Source organism: Bufo gargarizans, chromosome 8 (genome assembly GCF_014858855.1).
Source record: "Bufo gargarizans isolate SCDJY-AF-19 chromosome 8, ASM1485885v1, whole genome shotgun sequence".
Taxonomy (NCBI): Eukaryota; Metazoa; Chordata; class Amphibia; order Anura; family Bufonidae; genus Bufo; species Bufo gargarizans.
This window is the reverse complement of record NC_058087.1, coordinates 187374198-187396706: the sequence shown is the minus strand read 5'-3', so window position 1 is coordinate 187396706 and position 22509 is coordinate 187374198.

The window sequence follows — 22509 nt, the reverse complement described above, 5'->3', positions numbered from 1 at the left end:
CAATCCAATTATCTCTCAGGACAAAGGGAGATCACCAATACACATGTGGAGACAACAGGACAGACATCACCATTTAAACACACAATGGGACAATAGAAACACACCCACACAAAATCCTCCCCTCTGCCGGTGATGACTATTGAACACAAGGGCGAATATAATTATCAAAGGCAGAGAAATACAGTTTTATAAAACATATCACAAGAACCCCAAAACATGCAATAACCCAATAACCAATATATCCTCGGAACCGGGGGATCTGGGTGAACCACATATCCAAAATTCACCCACATCCGTTCAGTAGTTTGGAAGATACAGTTTTATGTCAGTTACACCGAAAATATACAAGTTATACAGAAAATAGTCACTAATAAATGTGTCCCCTGTTTGGTAGTTTCAAACTACTGAATGATGTCTCTGTGTACCAAATACAGGCAAGATAGCACCGTGTTGAAAAGTCAGAACAGTGTCTGAGTTAAAATGGCCGCTATCTGTTGTTCTCACCATGTGCTTCATCCATTGTTCTCACCATGGGAATAGTAAAATCCAAGCAAGTAAGGCAAATGATGCAATCCAGGGACAGAGGGCTCAGTCCCAAGTGCCTTAAGACCCAATAACTTAAGGGACCATAATCCCAGGGCAGGAGGCTGGCAAACAGCCCCCTCCAAAACATCGTGGCGAGGTTGGTTTCACCACACATCTCCTCCCCCCCAGGGAAGACTAACCAGATACCTGACCTCACGCCGGTCGGTACCTGAGTTAGTCTGGCAGCCCACCCACAACCCAATACTGGCCTGTCTCTGTCCAGTGAATCCACCAAGATTATATTGGTAGCTGGTACTCCTGGTCTCTGTGTTGCTCCCTGGCTTGGAGTGGAGGTTGCTTTGTGGGCAGGTATCAGCGGTGCTCTGCCCTGGTGCCAGCGTTACCATGGAAGAAGCCTGGTTGGAGCCTGGTTGTTGGAGGGGGAGACCAACTGTCTCTGCTCCCAATACAGTGTCCTGCTGCTGGGGAAAGGAGACTGGGCTCTCTATTCCCTGCTGGACACTCTGCCGCTGTGGGACAGGACCGACTGTCTCTGCCCCCTGTAACTCCGCCGGCCGCTGGGGAATGGAAACTGGGCTCCCAATTCCCAAAAAATCATGCTGCTGCTGGGGGGCAGGAACAACTACCTCTGCCCCCTGTAACTCAGCCTGCCGCTGGGGAGGGAGGACGCTGCTCTCCTCTCCCTGCACTTCACACTGCCGCTGGGGAATGGAGACTGGGCTCCCTCTGTCCCGCAACTGTAACTTCCGATTGAGTTGCGGGCCTGTGTCACCGCCAGACATCTGAGAAGCTCTGACAGGCGTTCTTCAGAACCTCCTGCCTGGGGTTCTTTTGTTTTGCTTTTGTTTTGTCATCTAATTTCCATCTCTCAGCTGTCATCTAGTTGCACTGATTGCATCCCTTTAAATCCCCTCCCATACTGCATCACTTTGTGGTTTATACAACTTCCTGGAGTGTGCTGATGCTAGAAGCTGTTAATGCTGCGTCCACAAGATAAGTCTGTTTTCTTTATTTCTGTTTGCCTGTGGGCTTGATCCTAGGTGACCCTGACTCCCTCCGTATTAAGTGTAGGGAGCCGGTGGTCGTGTCTCCTCACTATTATAGGTTGTTCAGGTGTCATACAGTCGAGGAACGAAGGTATGCAATTTTCTACCATTGAGATTTTTGCATAGGCTGAGCAGTAAGGGAGAGAGCTAGGGCTCTTACAGGGCTTAACCTATTGTTCCTTAGTTTTGGATCAAGTCAAACGGATCTTCATTTGTGTCTTCTAGTTTTCTGTAACACCATCCGTGACATTATAAACCGCAAAAACCATCTCAAGCATGGATCCGGTTTCACTTTTGACTGAATGCATGCAGGGTCTTTCATTGGAGGTCTCCGTAAAACTGTATATCAGTTTCAGGTGACCGGTTCAGCTTGCGTTCATGGAGTTTGTTCTGAGCCTAAGATCTCGCTCCCGGATACGTTCTCCAGGGGTAGTGAGAATTTTGTTTGTTTTAGAGAGGCTTGCAAACTCCATTTTCGCCTACTTCCCCATTCCTCTGGTGGTGAGGAGCATAGGGTGGGGATCATCATCTCGCTGCTTAGGGATAATGCTCAGTTTTGGGCCTTTTCGCTGCCGGTGGTCAGATATATGATGATCCGTATTGCTCTGGCTGAGTATAGACTACGTCTTTTATGCCAGGGTAAGCAGTCCACAGAGATATACTGTTCAGAATTTAGGAGATGGGCAGCTGATACTGGTTGGAATGATGCTGCACTCCGAAGTCAATTTTGCCATGGTCTTTCAGAGGGATTGAAAGATGCATTTGCCTTTCATGAGAGACCTATTTCTTTGGAGTCTGCCATGTCTCGGGCCGTTCGTATTGACAGGCGTCTTAGAGAGAGAGGAGAGATCACTCCTTCCTGTCATACTCAGTCCAAGGACAGTGCGGCGGTCTCATTCAGTGCGCAGGGGTCTCAGTCTCTCTCAATCCCTTCTGAGCAGGAGCCCATGCAGCTGGGTTTGCTTGCCTCTGACAATAGAAGATTCAGCTCTCAGAGGAGGGTTTGTTTTTGTTGTGGAGGTATAAATCATTTGGCAAATGTTTGTCCCTCTAGGAGATTCAGGCATTTTTTTTTAGAGTAATAAAGAAACAAAAAGAAAAAAATCCTCTAAAAATGTTCCATCTGTTACTATTGGCAAGGTTGATGCGGAAATTGAAGGTTTTCCGTTTGCTTGTAGTTCCCATTTTGTCCTACCTGCCAGGGTGGCGCTAGAGAGCAAGAACATTTTTTGAGAGATTTTTGTAGATAGTGGAGCAGCTGTCAATCTCATTGATAATCAATTTGCTATAACTCATGGTTTCCAGGTATGCACTTTGGGAAAGGATATACCTCTTTTTGCTATTGATTCTGCTCCACTTTCTCAGAAATTGTTAAAGGGCATAGTTCACAATATCCGTTTGATTGTGAGTGATGCTCATGTTGAGGATGTGTCATGTTTCGTCCTAAGCAGGTTGCCTACTCCTCTAGTGTTGGGGCATTGATTAGCAAGCAAAGCAAATAAATGGTTGGAGTGACTTTTGCAGAGAGAATTGCCTCACGACATCTGTTTCTGAGGTTTCTACTAAGACTGTACCATCTTTTCTCTCTGAATTTTCGGATGTGTTTTCTGAGAGTGGTGTTCAGGAGCTGCCCCCTCACAGGGAGTACGATTGCCCTATTAATCTCATCCCAGGTGCCAAGCTGCCTAAATCTCGTTTATACAATCTCTCCCAACCTGAAAGGGTCGCTATGCGTGCTTATATCTCTGAGAGCCTGAGAAAGGGACACATACGACCCTCAAAGTCACCTGTTGCCGCAGTTTTTTTCTTTGTTAAGAAAAAAGATGGTTCTTTAAGACCATGTCTGGATTTCAGGGAGCTGAACAGTATCACAATTAGTGACCCTTATCCGCTTCCTCTGATCCCAGACCTGTTTAACCAGATTGTTGGGGCTAAAGATTTTTCCAAGTTGGACTTGAGAGGGGCATACAACCTGGTCAGGGTCAGAGAAGGAGACGAATGGAAGACGGCCTTCAATACCCCTGAAGGCCATTTTGAGAATTTGGTTATGCCTTTTGGTTTGATGAATGCTCCAGCCGTCTTTCAGCATTTTGTGAACAGCATTTTTTATCATTTAATGGGAAGATTTGTACAAGTGTATCTAGATGACATTTTGATTTTTTCTCCTGATTTCAAAACTCATAAGGACCACCTACGTCAGGTCTTGCTCATCCTGCGGGAGAATAAATTGTACGCTAAACTGGAAAAATGTGTGTTTGCGGTTCCAAAAATTCAGGTTTTCGCATGGACCCCGAGAAGGTCTGCGCTGTGCTTAAGTGGGAGCTTCCTGAGAATCAGAAGGCGCTGATGCGTTTTTGGGGTTTTGCCAATTATTATAGGAAGTTTATTTTGAATTATTCCTCTGTTGTTAAACCACTCACTGATATGACTAGAAAGGGGGTAGATTTTTCCTCCTGGTCGGTAGAGGCGCGTAAGGCCTTTTCTAGTATCAAGGAGAGTTTTGCTTCCGCTCCCATCTTGGTACAACGTGATATCTCTCTGCCCTTCATAGTTGAGGTGGACGCTTCTGAGGTGGGTGTGGGTGCGGTCTTGTCTCTGGGTCCCTCTCCTACCAAATGGCGACCGTGTGCCTTTTTCTCGAAGAAACTCTCCTCTGCAGAGAAAAATTACGATGTAGGAGATAGGGAGTTGTTGGTCATCAAGTTGGCTTTTGAGGAATGGCGCCATTGGCTAGAGGGAGCCAGACACCCTATTACCGTGTTTACTGACCATAAGAATCTGGCCTACTTGGAGTCAGCCAAGCGTCTGAACCCGAGACAGGCCAGATGGTCTTTGTTCTTTTCAAGGTTTAATTTTGTTGTCACGTTCCGCCCTGGGGTTAAGAATGTAAAGGCGGATGCCCTGTCACGTTGTTTTCCGGGAGGGGGAAACTTTGAAGACCCGGGTCCCATTTTGGCTGAAGGGGTGGTTATGTCTGCTCTTTACCCTGAATTGGAGGCCGAGGTTCAGGCAGCCCAGGCAGAGGCTCCTGATCTTTGTCCTCCTGGGAGGTTGTTTGTGCCTCTGACTTTACGACACAAGGTTTTTAAGGAGCACCACGATACTGTCCTTGCTAGGCACCCGGGGGTCTATAATGTTTTTCACAAGTCCCTATTAAAACCTTATGTCCAACCCACTGTACCATCCTCTTTGCCTCCTCCTCCGATTGTGGTTGATGGTAATCTTGAATTTCAGGTCTCTAGGATTGTGGATTCCCATGTTGTCCGTGGTTCTCTCCAGTACCTCGTTCATTGGGAGAGTTATGGTCCTGAGGAGAGGATGTGGGTCCCAGTGATGGACATTAAGGCCACTCGTCTCATCAGGGCTTTCCATAGGGCCCATCCTGAGAAGGTGGGCTCTGAGTGTCCGGAGTCCACTCGTAGAAGGAGGGGTACTGTCACCGCCAGACATCTAAGAAGCTATTACAGGCATTCTTCAGAACCTCCTGCCTGAGGTTCTTTTGTTTTGCTTTTGTTTTGTCATCTCGTTTCCATCTCTCAGCTGTCATCTAGTTGCACTGATTGCATCCCTTTAAATCCCCTCCCATACTGCATCACTTTGCGGTTTATACAACTTCCTGGAGTGTGCTGATGCTAGAAGCTGTTACTGCTGCATCCACAAGATGTCTGTTTTCTTTATTTCTGTTTGCCAGTGGGCTTGATCCTACGTGACCCTGACTCCCTCCATATTAAGTGTAGGGAGCCGGTGGTCGTGTCCCCTCACTATTATAGGGTGTTCAGGTGTCATACAGTCGAGGAACGAGGGTATGCAATTTTCTACCATTGAGATTTTTGCATAGGCTGAGCAGTATGGAAGAAAGCTAGGGCTCTTACTGGGCTTACCCTATTGTTCCTTAGTTTTGGATCAAGTCAGTCGGATCTTCATTTGTGTCTTCTAGTTTTCTGTAACACTATCTGTGACAGCCTGCAGGTGAGCTGACCCTGTAAAAGATTTGAGTTGCAGACCTGCAGGTGAGCTGACTCAGTAAATGATTTTAGGTACGGGCCTGCATATGAGCTGACCCGGTAAAATATTTGAGTTGCGGACCTAGAGGTGAACTGACCCTGTAAAATATTTGAGTTGCGGGCCTGCAGGTGAGCTGACCCTTTAAAAGATTTTAGATGCGGGCCTGCATATGAGCTGACCCAGTAAAAGATTTGAGTTGCGGGCCTGCAGCTGAGCTGACCCAGTAAAAGATTTAAGGTGCGGGCCTGCTGGTGAGCTGAGGTGGAACCGACAAACCCAACTTGATTTTTATGGCTGCATTAATCTGCAGGTGACCGTCATACTGCTCCACAGATTTGTTTCCATCTGCATCTTTCTCAACAATCTGTGGCCTCAGTCTTTTATCCAGACTCTGTCATTGTGCCACTATGTGGCCTCCTCATGCTGCCATCTCCACACCATGTCACCTTGCCACAAATTTTTATCACGATGCTGCTGCTGCTGCTTAAACTGATCACCAGACCCACAATTTAGTTAAGGGTTTACACACAAAACCATATTTAAAACATTTATTTTATAGGAACAATTGATTGAAAACATTCCTTCCTGTATATTTACTTGTATATAAAGTGCAAGTGCTGCCAAAAATTACAAGGAAGAGGCACTCCGATACAACCTGTATATCACATAAAAGAGGGCCTCATTCACATTGTGTTGTGGGACTGCAGGTGAGCTGACCCTGTAAAAGATTTCAGTTGCGGGCCTGCAGGTGAGCTGACTCTGTAAAAGATTTGAGTTGTGTGCCTGCTGGTGAGTGGATCCTATAAAAAATTATATGTGAGGGTCTGCTGGTAAGCGGACCCTGTAAAAAATTCGATGTGCGGGCCTGCTGGTGAGCAGACCCTCAAAAAAATTATATATGAGGGCCTGCTGGTGAGCGGACCCTCTAAAAAATTATATTCGAAGGCCAAATATGGGAGCTCATTATATGTGACGAATAAGCAATGCATGTTGATATGATGGAAGAGGAGGAGGATGATGAGAAAAGGAAGATTCAACCATATACCCTTGTCTGTGGTGGAAGGGGTGCATGGGAATACAGTCTATTAACTACATTACAAACAACACATGTAAAGTGTCTTTATGTTCATCACCATTCCTCTGGTGGAGTTGAGAAGTCATGGTCAATCCAGGCCTTGTTCATTTTTATATGAGTCAACCTGTCAGCATTTTCAGTTGACAGGCGGATACGCTAATCTGTTATAATGGCACCAGCAGCACTAAATACACGCTCAGACAAAATGCTGGTGGCAAGGCAGGCCAGCACCTCCAAAGCATAGAGCGCCAGTTCATGCCACGTGTCCAGCTTGGACACCCAGTAGTTGTAAGGCACTGAGGGATCATTGAGGATGCTGACACGGTCTGCTATGTACTCCTTCACCATCTTCTAAAATGTTTCTCTCCTTGTGGCAGTAGGCCGCACATCAGGGTGAGGGTGCTGGCGGGTTGTCATGAAACTGTCCCAGGCTTTGGAGAGTGTCACCCTGCCTCTGTTGGAACTGCTGTGTGTTCCCCTTGTCTCCCCTCCTCGGTTTGCCAAGTAAGTACTAGTGTTGAGCGCGAATATTCGAATATCGAATTTTTTTCGCGAATATCGGCACTTCGCTAATTCGCGAATATTTCGAATATAGTGATATCAATTTGATATTTCGAATATTCTTTTTTTTTTTTTTATTGTTATATTTCTTTCTTTCCCACTTTCCTAAAGTTGTTCTTACCTGTCCTTTGGATTCCTGGCTTCCTGGCTGCTCCAGTCAGTGCCCGTTGCCGCTTCTGCCGACTTCCATGCTCATGGAACGTCCCTGTCACCATGGGAACGTCTCCATATACTAGAATGTACTGTCGGATTTGAGAATTACGTTGAAATCGCAATTCGATTATTTCAAGTTATAATAATCGAATTTCGATTTTAACTTAAAGGCTACTCTCCTATTGAAATAGCAATGCGATTAATTCAAGTTATAAAAATCGAATTTCGATTTTAACTTAGCACTGCTATATTCCATATTCGTTAATTCTAGCCTAATATGGACTATATAACTATATATATAACTTGAATTAATCGAATTGCGATTTCAACTTGGACCTGGTTTACTATGGTTGGCTTGGTAGAATTAGCGAATATGATGAATATATTCGTTATATTCCACAAAACGAAGATAACGAATGTATTCTGCATCTTCGTTTTAGCTACCTATTCGTCAACTTCGCTAATTCTAGCAATCATATAGGAAAGTTTACTATAGAGACAGCTAAGTTTAATTCGCTATGCGATTATATGACTGCTTTTTTTATAAATAGTATAATTATAATAATTATCAGGTATTATAATTATTCTATTTATTTAAAAAAAAGCGCAAAGTAATATAATCGCATAGCGAATTAAACTTAGCTGTCTCTATAGTCAACTTTCCTATATCATTGCTAGAATTAGCGAAGTTGACGAATAGGTAGCTAAAACGAAGATGCAGAATACTTCGTTATCTTAGTTTTGTGGAATATAACGAATATATTCGTCATATTCGCTAATTCTACCAAGCCATTGAAGCCAACCATATAGTAAACCAGGTCCAAGTTGAAATCGTCATGCGATTAATATAACTCGAAGTAATCGCATGGCGATTTTAACTTAGTAATGTTATATTCCATGCTCATGGAGCGTCCCCATCACCATGGGAACGACTCCATATACTAGAATGTACTGTCGGATTTGAGAATTACGTTAAAATCGCAATTCGATTATTTCAAGTTATAATAATCGAATTTCGATTTTTAACTTAACGGCTACTCTCCTATTGAAATAGCAATGCGATTAATTCAAGTTATAAATATCGAATTTCGATTTTAACTTAAAGGCTACTCTCCTATTGAAATAGCAATGCGATTAATTCAAGTTCTAAAAATCGAATTTCGATTTTAACTTAGCAGTGCTGTTAAAATCGAAATTCGATTTTTATAACTTGAATTAATCGCATTGCTATTTCAATAGGAGAGTAGCCTTTAAGTTAAAATCGAAATTCGATTATTATAACTTGAATTAATCGCATTGCTATTTCAATAGGAGAGTAGCCTTTAAGTTACAATCGCAATACGCGATTATTTAAATCGCATATTAATCGCGATAACAAGAATAATGACGAATATTCGATTTCGACGAATATAAAACGAATATTCTATCGAATATTCGCGAATTTCGTCAAAATTGAATATGGCACCTGCCGCTCATCACTAGTAAGTACGGACTCTGCCGCCAGCGTTGTCAAATGGAAAATTTTGGAGCAATTTTTCAACAAGGATCTTCTGGTATTGCACCATTTTGCTCGTCCTCTCCACCATAGGAATGAGAGATGAGACGTTCTCTTTGTAGCGGGGGTCGAGAAAGGTGAACAGCCAGTAATCCGTGTTGTTTAAAATGCGTATAACGCGCGGGTCACGGGAAAAGCAGTCTAACATGAAGTCAGCCATGTGTGCCACAGTCCAAACAGGCAAGACTTCGCTGTCATCATCAGTAGGATCACTCCCAATCTCCTCATCCTCTTCCTCCTCTTCTGCCCACCTACGCAGAACAGATGAAATTATACTTCCATGGGTACTACCCTCTGTAGCTCCTCCTCCTCTTCAGCCTTCAATTCACGCTGAGAAGATGAACTGACGGTGGTCTGGCTATCATCAACCTGTGTAATGTCTTCCCCCATTTCCACCTCTTCCACATGCAAAGCGTCATCCTTTATTGTGAGCAGCGAGTGTTTGAGAGTGTTTGAGAAGACACAGAAGTGAGAGGGTGACGCTGATAATAGCGTTATCGCCGCTCACCATCTGTGTTGATTCCTCAAAGTTTCTTAAAACCTCACAGAGGTCAGATATCTATGTCCACTCTTCGCTTGTGAAGAGCAGAAGCTGACTGGAAAGACGACGACCATATTGCAGCAGGTATTCCACTACTGCCCTCTGCTGCTCACAAAGCCTGGCCAACATGTGGAACGTCGAATTCCAGCACGTGCTCACATCGCAAAACAGTCGGTGAGCTGGCAATTGTAAGCGCTGCTGCAGCGTTGACAGACCGGCGGAAGCTGTCAATGACTTGCGAAAATGGGCACACATGCGGCGCACCTTCACCAGTAGTTCAGGCAAATTGGGGTAGGTTTGGAGAAACCGCTGAACCACTAAGTTGAGGACATGGGCTAGGCATGAGATGTGTGTGAGCTTGCCGAGCTCCAAAGCCACCACCAAGTTACGGCCATTATCAGACACAACCATGCCTGGTTCTAGGTTGAATGGCGAGAGCCACAACTCAGTCTGGTCTCTAATCCCATGCCACAGCTCTGCAGCGGTGTGCTGAATGTCACCTAAGCAGATCAGCTTCAGCACGGCCTGTTGCAGCTTCCCCACTGCAGTGCTACACTGCTTCCAGCTACCGACTGATGACTGACTGGTGCTGCATGCAGATAATTCGGAGGTGGAAGTGGAGGAGAAGGAGGAGGAGGAGAAATGGGGGTTGGAGCCACTAACGTAGGTGCTGGCGGAAATTGGGGCCCGCAATCCTTGTGTCACGGAAGGTGTACAGAAAACTAGAAGACACAAAATGAAGATCCGACTGACTGGATCCAAAACTAAGGAACAAAAGGGAGAGCCCTGCAACAGACCTGGCTCTCTCCCTAACTGCTCAGCCTATGCAAAAATCCCAATGGTAGATGATCGCATATCCTCGTACCTCGACTGTATAACACCTGAACACTCTATAATAGTGAGGGGACATGACCACCGGCTCCCTACACTTCATACGGAGGGAGTCAGGGTCACCTGGGATCCAGCAAACAGGAAAACACAAATGAACGAACAAAACTTATCTGTAGAAGACTCAGTAGTAGCATCAGCATGCACACACTCCAGGAAGTAATATAAACCGCAAAGTGATGCAGTATGGGAAGGGATTTAAAGGGATGCAATCAGTGCAACTACCTGACAGCTGAGAGAGGCTAACGAGATGAGAAAATGAAAGCAAAACAAAAGGAACCTCAAGGAGGAGGTTCTGAAGGACGTCTGTCAGAGCTTCTCAGATGTCTGGTGGTGACAGTACCCCTCCTTCTACGAGTAGACTCCGGACACTCAGAGCCCACCTTCTCAGGATGGGACCTATGGAAAGCCCTGATGAGACGAGTGGCCTTAATGTCCGTCACTGGGACCCACATCCTCTCCTCAGGACCATAACCCTCCCAATGAACGAGGTACTGGAGAGAACCGTGGACAACATGAGAATCCACAATCCTAGAGACCTGAAATTCAAGATTACCATCAACCACAATCGGAGGAGGAGGCAAAGACGAGGGTACAATGGGTTGGACATAAGGTTTTAATAAGGACTTATGAAAAACATTATGGATATTCTAAGTCTGAGGAAGATCAAGACGGTAGGCAACAGGATTGATGACGGACTAGATTTTGTAAGGCCCAATAAACTTAGGACCCAACTTCCAGGAGGGAACCTTCAATTTGATATTCTTAGTAGACAACCACACCAGATCACCAACATTCAGGTCCGGACCAGGCACACGTCTCTTATCCGCCACACGCTTATATCTCTCACTCATGCTCTTTAGATTATCCTGAATCTTTTGCCAAATAGATGACAAAGACCAGAAGAATCTGTCCTCATCAGGTAAACCAGAAGACCCCTCTCCAGAGAATGTCCCAAACTGCGGATGAAACCCATATGCACCAAAAAATGGTGACTTATCAGAGGACTCCCGACGACGGTTATTTAAAACAAACTCAGCAAAAAAGAACACCAATCCTCCTGATTCTCCGCCACAAAACAGCGCAGATATGTCTCCAGATTCTGATTGACGCGCTCTGTCTGACCATTCGACTGCGAGTGGAAAGCAGAAGAGAATGACAACCGAACCCCCAAGCGAGAACAGAAAGCCTTCCAGAATCTGGAAACAAACTGTGTGCCCCTATCAGAGACTATGTCTGAAGGAATACCATGCAATTTGACAATGTGATCAATAAATGCCTGTGCCAGCGTCTTAGCATTGGGCAAGCCAGGAAAAGGAATGAAATGCACCATTTTGCTAAAACGGTCCACCACCACCAGAATCACAGTCTTCCCGAAGAACGAGGCAGGTCCGTAATGAAGTCCATGGACAGATGTGTCCAAGGACGGGAAGGAATGGGTAACGGAAGGAGAGGACCTGATGGCCGTGAATGAGGGACTTTGGCACGAGCGCAGGTCTCGCAGGCTGCCACAAAACCCTCAACCGACTTACGAAGCGCCGGCCACCAGAATCTCCGAGCGATGAGATCCACTGTGGCTCTTGCCCCCGGGTGCCCAGCAAGGACAGTATCGTGGCGTTCCTTAAAAATCTTGTGTCTTAAAGCGAGAGGCACAAACAACCTCCCAGGAGGACAAAGATCAGGAGCCTCTGACTGGGCTACCTGAACCTCTGCCTCCAATTCAGGATAAAGAGCAGAGACCACCACACCTTCAGCCAAAATGGGACCTCGGTCTTCAAAATTCCCACCTCTCGGAAAACAACGTGACAGGGCATCCGCCTTCACATTCTTAACCCCAGGGCGGAACGTGACAACAAAATTAAACCTTGAAAAGAACAAAGACCATCTGGCCTGTCTCGGGTTCAGACGCTTGGCTGACTCCAAGTAGGCCAGATTCTTATGGTCAGTAAAAACTTCGTCTGACTACCCTTCTGGTTCCTGATCCTGGCTTCGTCTGACTACCCTGCTGGTTCCTGATCCAGGCCTCGTCTGACTACCCTGCTGGTTCCTGATCCTGGCTTCGTCTGACTACCCTTCTGGTTCCCGACTTCTGGCTTCGCAAGACCCTGCTTCGGTTTAGCCATCCGCTTGGACTTTTGCCTTACAGCTTTATTTTCAATAAAGCCTTCTTATTTCCACTGTCTCTTGATGTACGTCTGGTTCATGGTTCCTTGACATTAGGACCAAGCCATGAATTCTGACGGTACAGGGCCATCCTCGCTACCTACGCTGGTTGCCAGACTTGATCAGCAGGATCACCTGTTGGGTCGGTTCGCTGTGGCGTTGCAAACCCTGCTTGAACGCACGGCTCATTTAGCTTCCGTTGCCGATGGGTCGGTTGTCGCTCCTGGGCCCGCTCCTACTGCCGCTCCGGTTGTTGCGCCAGAGTCTACCCCGACACCTGTTGCTGCGCCTGCGGTGTTTCGGGGTATGACCGGTTCTGCCCCCCTTCCACAGCGCTTTGGGGGAGAGCCAACTCAGTGCCGAGGTTTCCTTAACCAGGTGGGCATTTATTTCGAGTTGCTGCCACATGCCTTTCCTACTGAGAGATCAAAGGTGGGCTTCTTGATCTCGCTGCTCTCGGACAAGGCCTTGGCCTGGGCCAGCCCTTTATGGGAGAACAACAATCCGGTGGTTGCCGAGTTTTCCGGTTTTGTTGCTTCTCTTCGGAAGGTATTCGATGTGCCGGCTCGTGCTGCCTCTGCTGCGAAGCTCCTTATGTCCATCAGACAGGGTTCACGATCCATAGCTGAATACGCCATTGAGTTTCGTACCCTGGCAGCAGAGGTGGGCTGGAATAATGAGGCTCTGGTCGCTGCTTTCTCTCATGGTCTCTCGGATGCCTTGAAGGATGAGGTTGCAGCTAAGGACCTACCAGTGGAGCTCGAGTCCCTTATTTCTTTCCTGATTTTGATTGACACCAGACTCAGGGAGAGACCTTCCTTTAAGGAGAGCCTGCGGAGGTCTTCTAACAGATTGGCGCCTACGTTTGCTGTCCCACCCGTGCCTCCCTCTCCTCCCACGCCTCCTGGGGATGACTTGTCTGGGGGTGAACCCATGCAGCTGGGGTTTGCTCGCCTGTCCAAGGGGGAGAGGGTACTCCGGAGACGCGAGGGCCGATGCATGTACTGTGGTCTCGGTGGGCATTTTCGGTTGGCATGCCCGAACCGTCCGGGAAACGCTCGCACCTGAGGTCCTGTCGGGGGCAGATCTTGGGTGGAGTCTCCTCGTCCCCGGTTTCCCGTGTTGACAAACCACTGATTACTGTTGTTCTCTCCTGGGTCGGGGGCTCGGTGACGACCCAGGCGTTGGTGGACTCTGGTGCTGGTGGTTTGTTCATTGATAGTGTGTTCGCTGCCGCCAATTCCATTCCTCTGCAGCCTCGAGGTTCCCCACTGGCTCTTGAGGCGATAGACGGCAGACCCCTTCTGCCGCCACACGTGACTCATGAGACCCTTCCAGTGGGGATGGCCATTGGTGCCGTTCACAGAGAGTCGGTCTGTCTCCAGGTTATTTCGTCTCCACACTACTCGGTGGTCTTGGGGTACCCCTGGCTCCAGAAGCATAATCCGACTTTCGATTGGAGATCGGCCGAGATCCTCTCGTGGTCACCGCAGTGTGGGGCCAGTTGCATCCATGGGCCTGTCAAGTTGCTGTGTACTTCCTCGGACTCTCTGTTGCCTCCTGAATACGAGGAGTACCGGGAAGTATTCGATAAGGTGCGTGCGGTTGCCCTACCTCCGCACCGCCCATACGATTGTGCCATAGAGTTACAATCTGGTGCCATTCCTCCTCGTGGCAAAGTCTATCCACTGTCGGTAGCGGAGAATGAGGCCATGGAGGAGTACGTGAGGGAGGCGCTTTCACGCGGACACATTCGCAAATCCTCGTCCCCGGCAGGGGCTGGATTTTTCTTTGTGAAAAAGAAGGGCGGTGAGTTGAGGCCTTGCATCGACTACAGGGGTCTCAATCACATCACGATCAAGAACGCTTACACGATACCCTTGATTTCCGAGCTGTTTGATCGCCTCAAAGGGGCCACGGTCTTTACCAAACTCGACCTGAGGGCGGCATATAACCTGGTAAGGATCAAGGCGGGCGATGAGTGGAAGACCGCGTTTAACACCAGGACCGGTCATTATGAATCCTTGGTTATGCCCTTTGGGTTGTGCAATGCGCCCGCAGTCTTCCAGGAATTCATCAACGATGTTTTCCGTGACCTGTTGCAGCAGTGTGTGGTGGTCTATTTGGATGACATCTTGGTATATTCTGAATCCATGGAGGCCCACATTCTGGATGTCAGACGAGTGTTGCAACGCTTACGAGAGAACAAGCTGTTCGGTAAGCTTGAGAAATGCGAATTTCACCGATCCCAGGTAACCTTCTTAGGTTACATCATTTCCGCTGAGGGGTTCTCCATGGATCCTGAGAAGGTTTCGGCTGTCTTACAGTGGCCCCAGCCCAGTGGGCTTCGTGCCCTGCAGCGCTTTTTGGGCTTCGCCAATTATTATCGGAAGTTCATCAGGGACTTTTCCATGCTAGCCAAGCCTCTCACGGATCTGACCAGGAAGGGCAGTAATCCCCAGGTCTGGCCGCTCGAGGCCATCCGAGCTTTTGAGGCTCTAAAGTCCGCCTTTGTGTCGGCTCCGATTCTGTCGCATCCCAACCCTGGGTTGCCTTTTGTCCTCGAGGTGGACGCGTCTGAGACGGGAGTAGGCGCCCTCCTGTCTCAGCGTAGAACACCAGAGGGTCCTCTGCTTCCTTGTGGGTTTTACTCCCGGAAACTGTCTTCCGCGGAGTGCAACTATCAGATTGGTGACAGGGAGTTATTGGCCATCGTGCAGGCCCTTAAAGAATGGAGGCACTTGCTCGAGGGCTCGGTGGTTCCGCTTCTCATCCTGACGGACCACAAGAATCTGACCTACCTCTCTGAGGCCAAGAGATTGACACCACGTCAGGCCAGATGGGCTCTGTTCTTGTCACGTTTTAATTACGTGGTCTCCTACCTACCCGGTTCCAAGAACATCAGAGCGGATGCCTTATCACGGCAGTACTCCGAGCTGTCCGGGGAGGAGTCGATTCCGACTTCGGTCATACCTCCGAATCAGATCCTGGCCGCTATTCGCACCAGCCTGACCTCTCCCCTGGGTGAGCAGATTTTGGCGGCTCAATCTGGTGCTCCCTCTGGGAGACCCAACGGCAGATGTTTTGTGCCAGAGGAGTTGCGCACTCGGTTGTTGCGAACCTACCATAACTCCAAGGCCGCGGGGCATCCTGGAAAGAATCAGCTGTCCTGGGCTGTTTCACGTCTGTTCTGGTGGCCTTCTCTACGTTCCGACATCGCCGCATATGTAGCGGCATGCTCCGTTTGTGCCCAGAGTAAGTCCCCTCGGCACCTTCCGTTGGGCCTTTTGCAACCCATAGCCACCGGGGAGCGCCCATGGTCACACCTGGGGATGGATTTCATTGTGGACCTCCCTGCATCCCGAGGCCATACGGTCATTCTCATGATTGTGGATCGGTTTTCCAAAATGTGCCACTGTGTTCCTCTCAAGAAGTTACCCTCTGCACAAGAGTTGGCCTCGATTTTTGCCAGGGAGGTCTTCCGGTTGCACGGTTTGCCCAAGGAGATTGTGTCGGATCGGGGGAGTCAGTTTGTGTCCAGGTTCTGGCGCGCCTTTTGCTAACAGTTGGGGATTCATCTCTCCTTCTCCTCGGCCTACCACCCTCAGTCCAATGGGGCCGCAGAACGATCCAATCAGGCCTTGGAGCAATTCCTTCGTTGCTATGTCTCCGATCACCAAGACAATTGGGTTGACCTCCTGCCTTGGGCTGAGTTTGCCAGGAACACGGCGGTGAACTCTTCCTCTGGGACGTCTCCCTTCATGGCCAATTATGGGTTTCAACCTGCCGTGTTACCGGAGGTATTCTCTCCCCAGGATATTCCGGCTGTGGAGGATCACCTTTCCGTCCTACGTGCTTCTTGGGTACAGATCCAGAGGTCCCTTGAGGTCTCTGCGCAGCGCCAGAGACTCCAGGCTGATCGCAGACGAGCGCCCGCTCCTTCCTACCAGGTCGGAGACCGCGTATGGTTGTCCACCCGCAACCTCAACCTTCGAGTGCCCACTCCCAAGCTGGCGCCTCGCTTTGTTGGTCCCTTCCGAGTGCTTCGCAGGGTAAACCCTGTAGCCTATGCCCTCGCGCTTCCTCCTGGCATGCGGATCTCCAACGTGTTTCATGTCTCCCTGTTGAAGCCACTGGTGTGTAATCGTTTCACTTCCTCGGTTCCTCGGCCTCGTCCGGTCCAAGTGGGCAATCGTGAGGAGTATGAGGTGAGCAATATCCTGGACTCACGCCTGGTCCGCGGTCGGGTGCAGTTTTTGGTCCATTGGCGTGGTTATGGTCCAGAGGAGCGTTCCTGGGTTCCCTCCGTAGATGTCCATGCTCCTGCCTTGCTCCGAGCCTTCCACGCACGCTTCCCTCAGAAACCGTTCTTTACTCCGCGGAGGAGGGGCCCTTGAGGGGGTGTCAGGAAGCAGGGGGTGTTACCCCTACTCTGGGACCACGGGCACGGTGCAGGGCACGGGTTCCCCTTCAGCTTGGTAGAACACCTGGTGCCCGAGGTGCGGGTGCACGGCGTGTGCGCAGTACACAGGCTGCTCGCACATTTCCGGGTGCATAGAGTTCCTGCATTATCCGGCTGTCAGGTGTGAGTCTTGCTGAGGGAGATTCCCAGTACACACCTTCCACCTTCCTCGCCTGCCATTGGTTCCTGGGGAGGGTGGTTCCTACCTTCCCTGGCTATAAAGACCTGGCCTGAGCTCTGGTTCATTGCTGAGTTATTCCACCTTATGGTGAACACCTAGCCTCCCTGCAGATCCTTCTATTGCCTGTTGTTTCTTTGTATCCTTCCCGGCTACTGACCCCTGGACTGTCTTCCGCCTTGAACCTTCGCCGCCTGCCTCGACCCGGATTGGACATTGACTACCCCTCTTGGATTATCCCTAAACTTGTACCGCATTCTGGGCTGTCAGCTGCTTACTGCCAGTGGGTTCCTCATCCCACTACTGGCTCCCTGGGAGGTTCTGACAGAATAACTCAGCCTTCACCATGGAACCCGCAAAAGCAGTGGATCCCATGACGGCCATGACCCAGCAACTTAACCTCATGACGCAGGCCTTCCAGGAGATGCAAGCGAGTCATGAGCACCTGCTGCAGAGGGTTGCCACACAGGAGCAGCGCATCGCAGAGCGCACCGCGCTACCACCCTCGCCTCCCCCTACGCCGGCGCGCACCCTGGAAGTGGTCTCTAGCGAGCCGTCAGTCAGCCTCCCTGAGCGGTTTTCAGGAGATCGGAGGAAGTACCGCTCCTTCATCATCTCCTGCGAGCTGTTGTTTTCCCTGAAGCCACGTACATATGCCACGGACTTCGTCAAGGTACGCACGGCAATTTCCCTGCTCTCAGGGCCTCCCCAGACCTGGGCGCACCAACTCCTACTAGCCGATGACCCAGTGCTGGCATCTTGGAAGTCCTTTGCCGCAGCTATGCAAAGACTTTATGATGACCCCCTGCGTTCTTCAACCGCCAGGGGTACCTTGCGCACCCTCCGCCAGGGCAGACGTCCAGTGGAGGATTACATCATGGAATTCCGTGAGGTAGCCCCGGATACGGGCTTGAACGAGGTGGCCTTGATTGACCAGTTCCGCATCGGTTTGTCCGAGCAGCTCAAGGATGAGCTCGCCCGCATTGGGGTGTCGGGCTCCTTGGGGGGCCTGATGGACTCAGTAACTCACCTGGATCGCCGCTTCCGGGAAAGACGACAGGAGCGACAACAGACCCCGCCTCTAACGGAGCGCCGGTCGGAACCCTTAAGGCTTCCTGTTCCTGTGGTAGCAGACGGTAACCAGGAGGAGCCGATGCAGATCGGGGCTGTTCGGGGTCCCCTGTCCACGGTGGAGAGAACCAGGAGAAGAACCTTGCATCTGTGTTTATACTGCGCAAAACCGGGCCATTTCCTGAAGGACTGTCCCATCAAACCTCCCGAAGGTAGGCCGGAGACACCCACGGTATGCATTAACCTACCTATGTATAACAACTCGTCTCATCTCACCATCCCTGTTTCCCTGCAGCTGGACAACAACAATATTGATCTCTCTGCCATCATTGATTCGGGCGCAAGCAGCTGTTTTATGGACAAGGATCTGGCTTCCCAACTAGGCATCCCGTTGCGCCCTAAGAAGAACCCATCCCAGCTGCATCTGGTGGATGGCAGCACCCTAAAGACGGGACCTATCGCCATGGAATCACATCCCTTGTTCCTCCGCATCGGCCTTTACCATTCCGAGAAGATCGTGTGGGACATCGTGCCTTCCCCCTTGTTTCCAGTCATTTTAGGCATCCCCTGGCTTAGGAGACACAACCCCACGATTAACTGGACCTCTGGCTCCATCACCTTCACGCCCCCCTCCGGTTCTCCTGTTCGCGCGTCTCCGGCTCCAAGCCCTCCTACGGTTCTGGGCACCGTTGAACACAGACTACCCGACAAATATCGGGACTATGCAGACGTTTTTGAAAAAAAAGGAGCAGACGCCTTGCCACCACACAGGCCTTATGATTGCCCCATTGACCTCCTCCCTGGAGCCCCACTGCCGTACGGGCGCTTGTACAATCTGTCCGAACCCGAGACCAGGGCCCTGAAGGACTACATAGAGGAGAGCCTAGCTAAGGGGTTCATCCGTCCCTCGACCTCTCCAGTTGGGGCCGGCATCTTCTTTGTAGGGAAAAAAGATGGGGGTCTCCGGCCCTGTGTCGATTACCGGGCCCTGAACGACATCACCAAGAAGAACCGGTACCCACTCCCTCTCATTCCCGACTTGCTGGACAGAGTCAAGGATGCCCGTTTCTTCACCAAGATCGACCTCCGTGGGGCCTACAATCTGATTCGTGTCAGGGAGGGGGATGAGTGGAAGACAGCATTCCGCTCACGGTTTGGGCACTACGAGTACCTTGTCATGCCCTTCGGGCTCTGTAACGCCCCTGCCACATTTCAGTGCTTCATCAATGACGTCTTCCGTGACCTGTTGGATACCCATGTTGTGGTATATCTGGACGATATCCTTGTCTTCTCCAGATCACTGCCACAACACGAACGGCATGTCAAATCGGTGCTCCAGCGTCTGCGGACCCACAGTCTCTATGGCAAGCTTGAAAAAAGCACCTTCGAAGTCTCGTCCATTGAGTTCCTGGGCTACATCCTATCCCCAGGTCGAGTGGAGATGGACCCCAGGAAGATCCAGGCCGTCCAGAATTGGCCTGTCCCCCGCAATCGGCGGATGGTGCAGCAGTTCATTGGTTTTGCCAATTTTTACCGCCGATTCATTCGGAACTTTTCAGCGATCTGCGCTCCCATCACTGCTCTGACCAGGAGCAACACCCTGTTTGAATGGACCCCGAAGGTCCAACAGGCATTCCAGCACCTTAAGAGGCTGTTCACACAGGCACCTATACTGGTACAACCGGACGCCTCTTGCCCGTTTTTTCTGGAGACCGACGCCTCTGAGGGGGCTATCGGGGCTGTTCTCTCCCAGGTCCAAGGGGAGAAGCAGCTTCTCCATCCCGTTGCCTTTTATTCCCGCAAACTCACCGGGGCCGAACGCAACTATGATGTGGGTGAGAGGGAGCTGCTCGCCATCAAGGACTCCCTGGAGGAATGGAGACATTTGCTGGAAGGAGCCGAAAACCCTGTGGTGGTGTACACCGACCATCGCAACCTCGAATATCTCCGCAGTGCCAAGCGACTGCGTCCTCGACAAGCCAGGTGGGCTCTCTTTTTCTCCCGTTTTCGCCTCCAGATTACCTATCGACCGGGATCCAAGAACGGCAAGGCTGATGCCTTGTCCCGTATGTGCTCCTCCGAGGCCGATCCTGCACCTCCGGAACCGATCCTGCCAGCCGCATACTTTCTGGCCTCCCAACACTCCTTGATCGAGAGGATCCGACGGGCCAGCATGCCAGCTCCAGAGGAGGCAGCCCATCTGCCAATGAAGCAGGGGCTTTGTTACCACCAACAGTGGATCTACGTCCCAGTCTCCCAGCGACTGCCTGTACTACAGCATCACCATGACCACCCCACAGCAGGCCACCGAGGTAGGCGCAACACCACGGAATGCATCCTACGTCAGTTTTGGTGGCCCTCTTTGGCAGCCGACGTACGCTCCTTCATAGAGTCTTGTTCCGTGTGTGCACTCTACAAACGTCCCACCTCAAAACCTGTTGGGTTATTACAGCCTCTGCCAGTACCAACCCTTCCATGGCGCAACATAGCCATGGATTTCATTGTGGACTTACCGCCTTCACAAGCCTGTACCACCATCATGGTGGTGGTGGACAGATGTACCAAGATGTCCCACTTCATTCCGACCTCCGGTCTCCCGACGGCCCAAAAAACCTCAGAGTTGTTCCTCCAACACGTGTTCCGGTTGCACGGGCTCCCTGATTCCATCGTCTCAGACCGGGGCTCACAATTCACCTCCCGCTTTTGGACCCAGTTTTGCCGTAGCCTTCATATCACTCGCAGCCTGTCTTCTGCCTATCACCCCCAGTCCAATGGGCAGACCGAAAGGACCAACCAAACCCTCGAACAGTTCCTTCGCTGTTACACATCCCATCTACAAGACGACTGGGTGAGCCATCTCCCCTTCGCGGAATTTTCCTTCAACAATCAGCTTCATTCCTCCACCGGGCTCTCACCATTCTATGCCAACTATGGCTATCATCCCGCAACTCTCCCGGATCTCCCCCTTGATGTCCCAGTGCCTGAAGTGGCTCAACGGCTCCGGCTCCTACGAGAACTGAGGCGGACCCTAACGCAACAACTCCAGGCCGCTCAGCAGCGGCACAAGATGCAGGCAGACCGTAGACGCACAGAATTCCCCAGGTACAAAGACGGGGACAAGGTGTGGCTTTCCACACAGCACCTCAAGCTGTCCTGTCCCTCCCGAAAACTGGGACCCCGTTACCTTGGTCCCTTTGAGATCGTGAGTATGGTCAACAACGTTGCAGCCAAGCTCCAGTTGCCTACTTCCCTGGGAATCCACCCGGTATTCCACGTGTCCTTGTTGAAACCACACCGTGCCAACCCGTTCTCGGACCGGGCACCTGCTCCACCACCTCCCATCCAGGTGAATAACGATGATGAGTATGAAGTCCAGGAGATCCTGGACTCCCGCCGCCGGCGTGGGGTCCTGGAGTATCTCATCCACTGGAAGGGGTACGGTCCTGAGGAGCGTTCCTGGGAGCCCTTGGGGAATGTCCATGCGGCCGCCAAGGTGCGGGCGTTCCATCGGGCTCACCCCGAGAGGCCTTCCCAGGGTCGCGTCCGGAGGCCGCTCCTTGGTGGGGGGCTCTGTCAGGAAGCAGGGGGTGTTACCCCTACTCTGGGACCACGGGCACGGCGCAGGGCACGGGTTCCCCTTCAGCTTGGTAGAACACCTGGTGCCCGAGGTGCGGGTGCACGGCGTGTGCGCAGTACACAGGCTGCTCGCACATTTCCGGGTGCATAGAGTTCCTGCATTATCCGGCTGTCAGGTGTGAGTCTTGCTGAGGGAGATTCCCAGTACACACCTTCCACCTTCCTCGCCTGCCATTGGTTCCTGGGGAGGGTGGTTCCTACCTTCCCTGGCTATAAAGACCTGGCCTGAGCTCTGGTTCATTGCTGAGTTATTCCACCTTATGGTGAACACCTAGCCTCCCTGCAGATCCTTCTATTGCCTGTTGTTTCTTTGTATCCTTCCCGGCTACTGACCCCTGGACTGTCTTCCGCCTTGAACCTTCGCCGCCTGCCTCGACCCGGATTGGACATTGACTACCCCTCTTGGATTATCCCTAAACTTGTACCGCATTCTGGGCTGTCAGCTGCTTACTGCCAGTGGGTTCCTCATCCCACTACTGGCTCCCTGGGAGGTTCTGACAGGGGGAGGTACTGTCATGGTCTTACCTTCTTGCTGTCCTCCTTCGTTTGACATGTGCTGGCGGCCATCTTGGTTTCTGGGTTTCTTGTAGCCTCCCACCCTGCGGCTTCTCCTTCCCACTGGGAGGAGC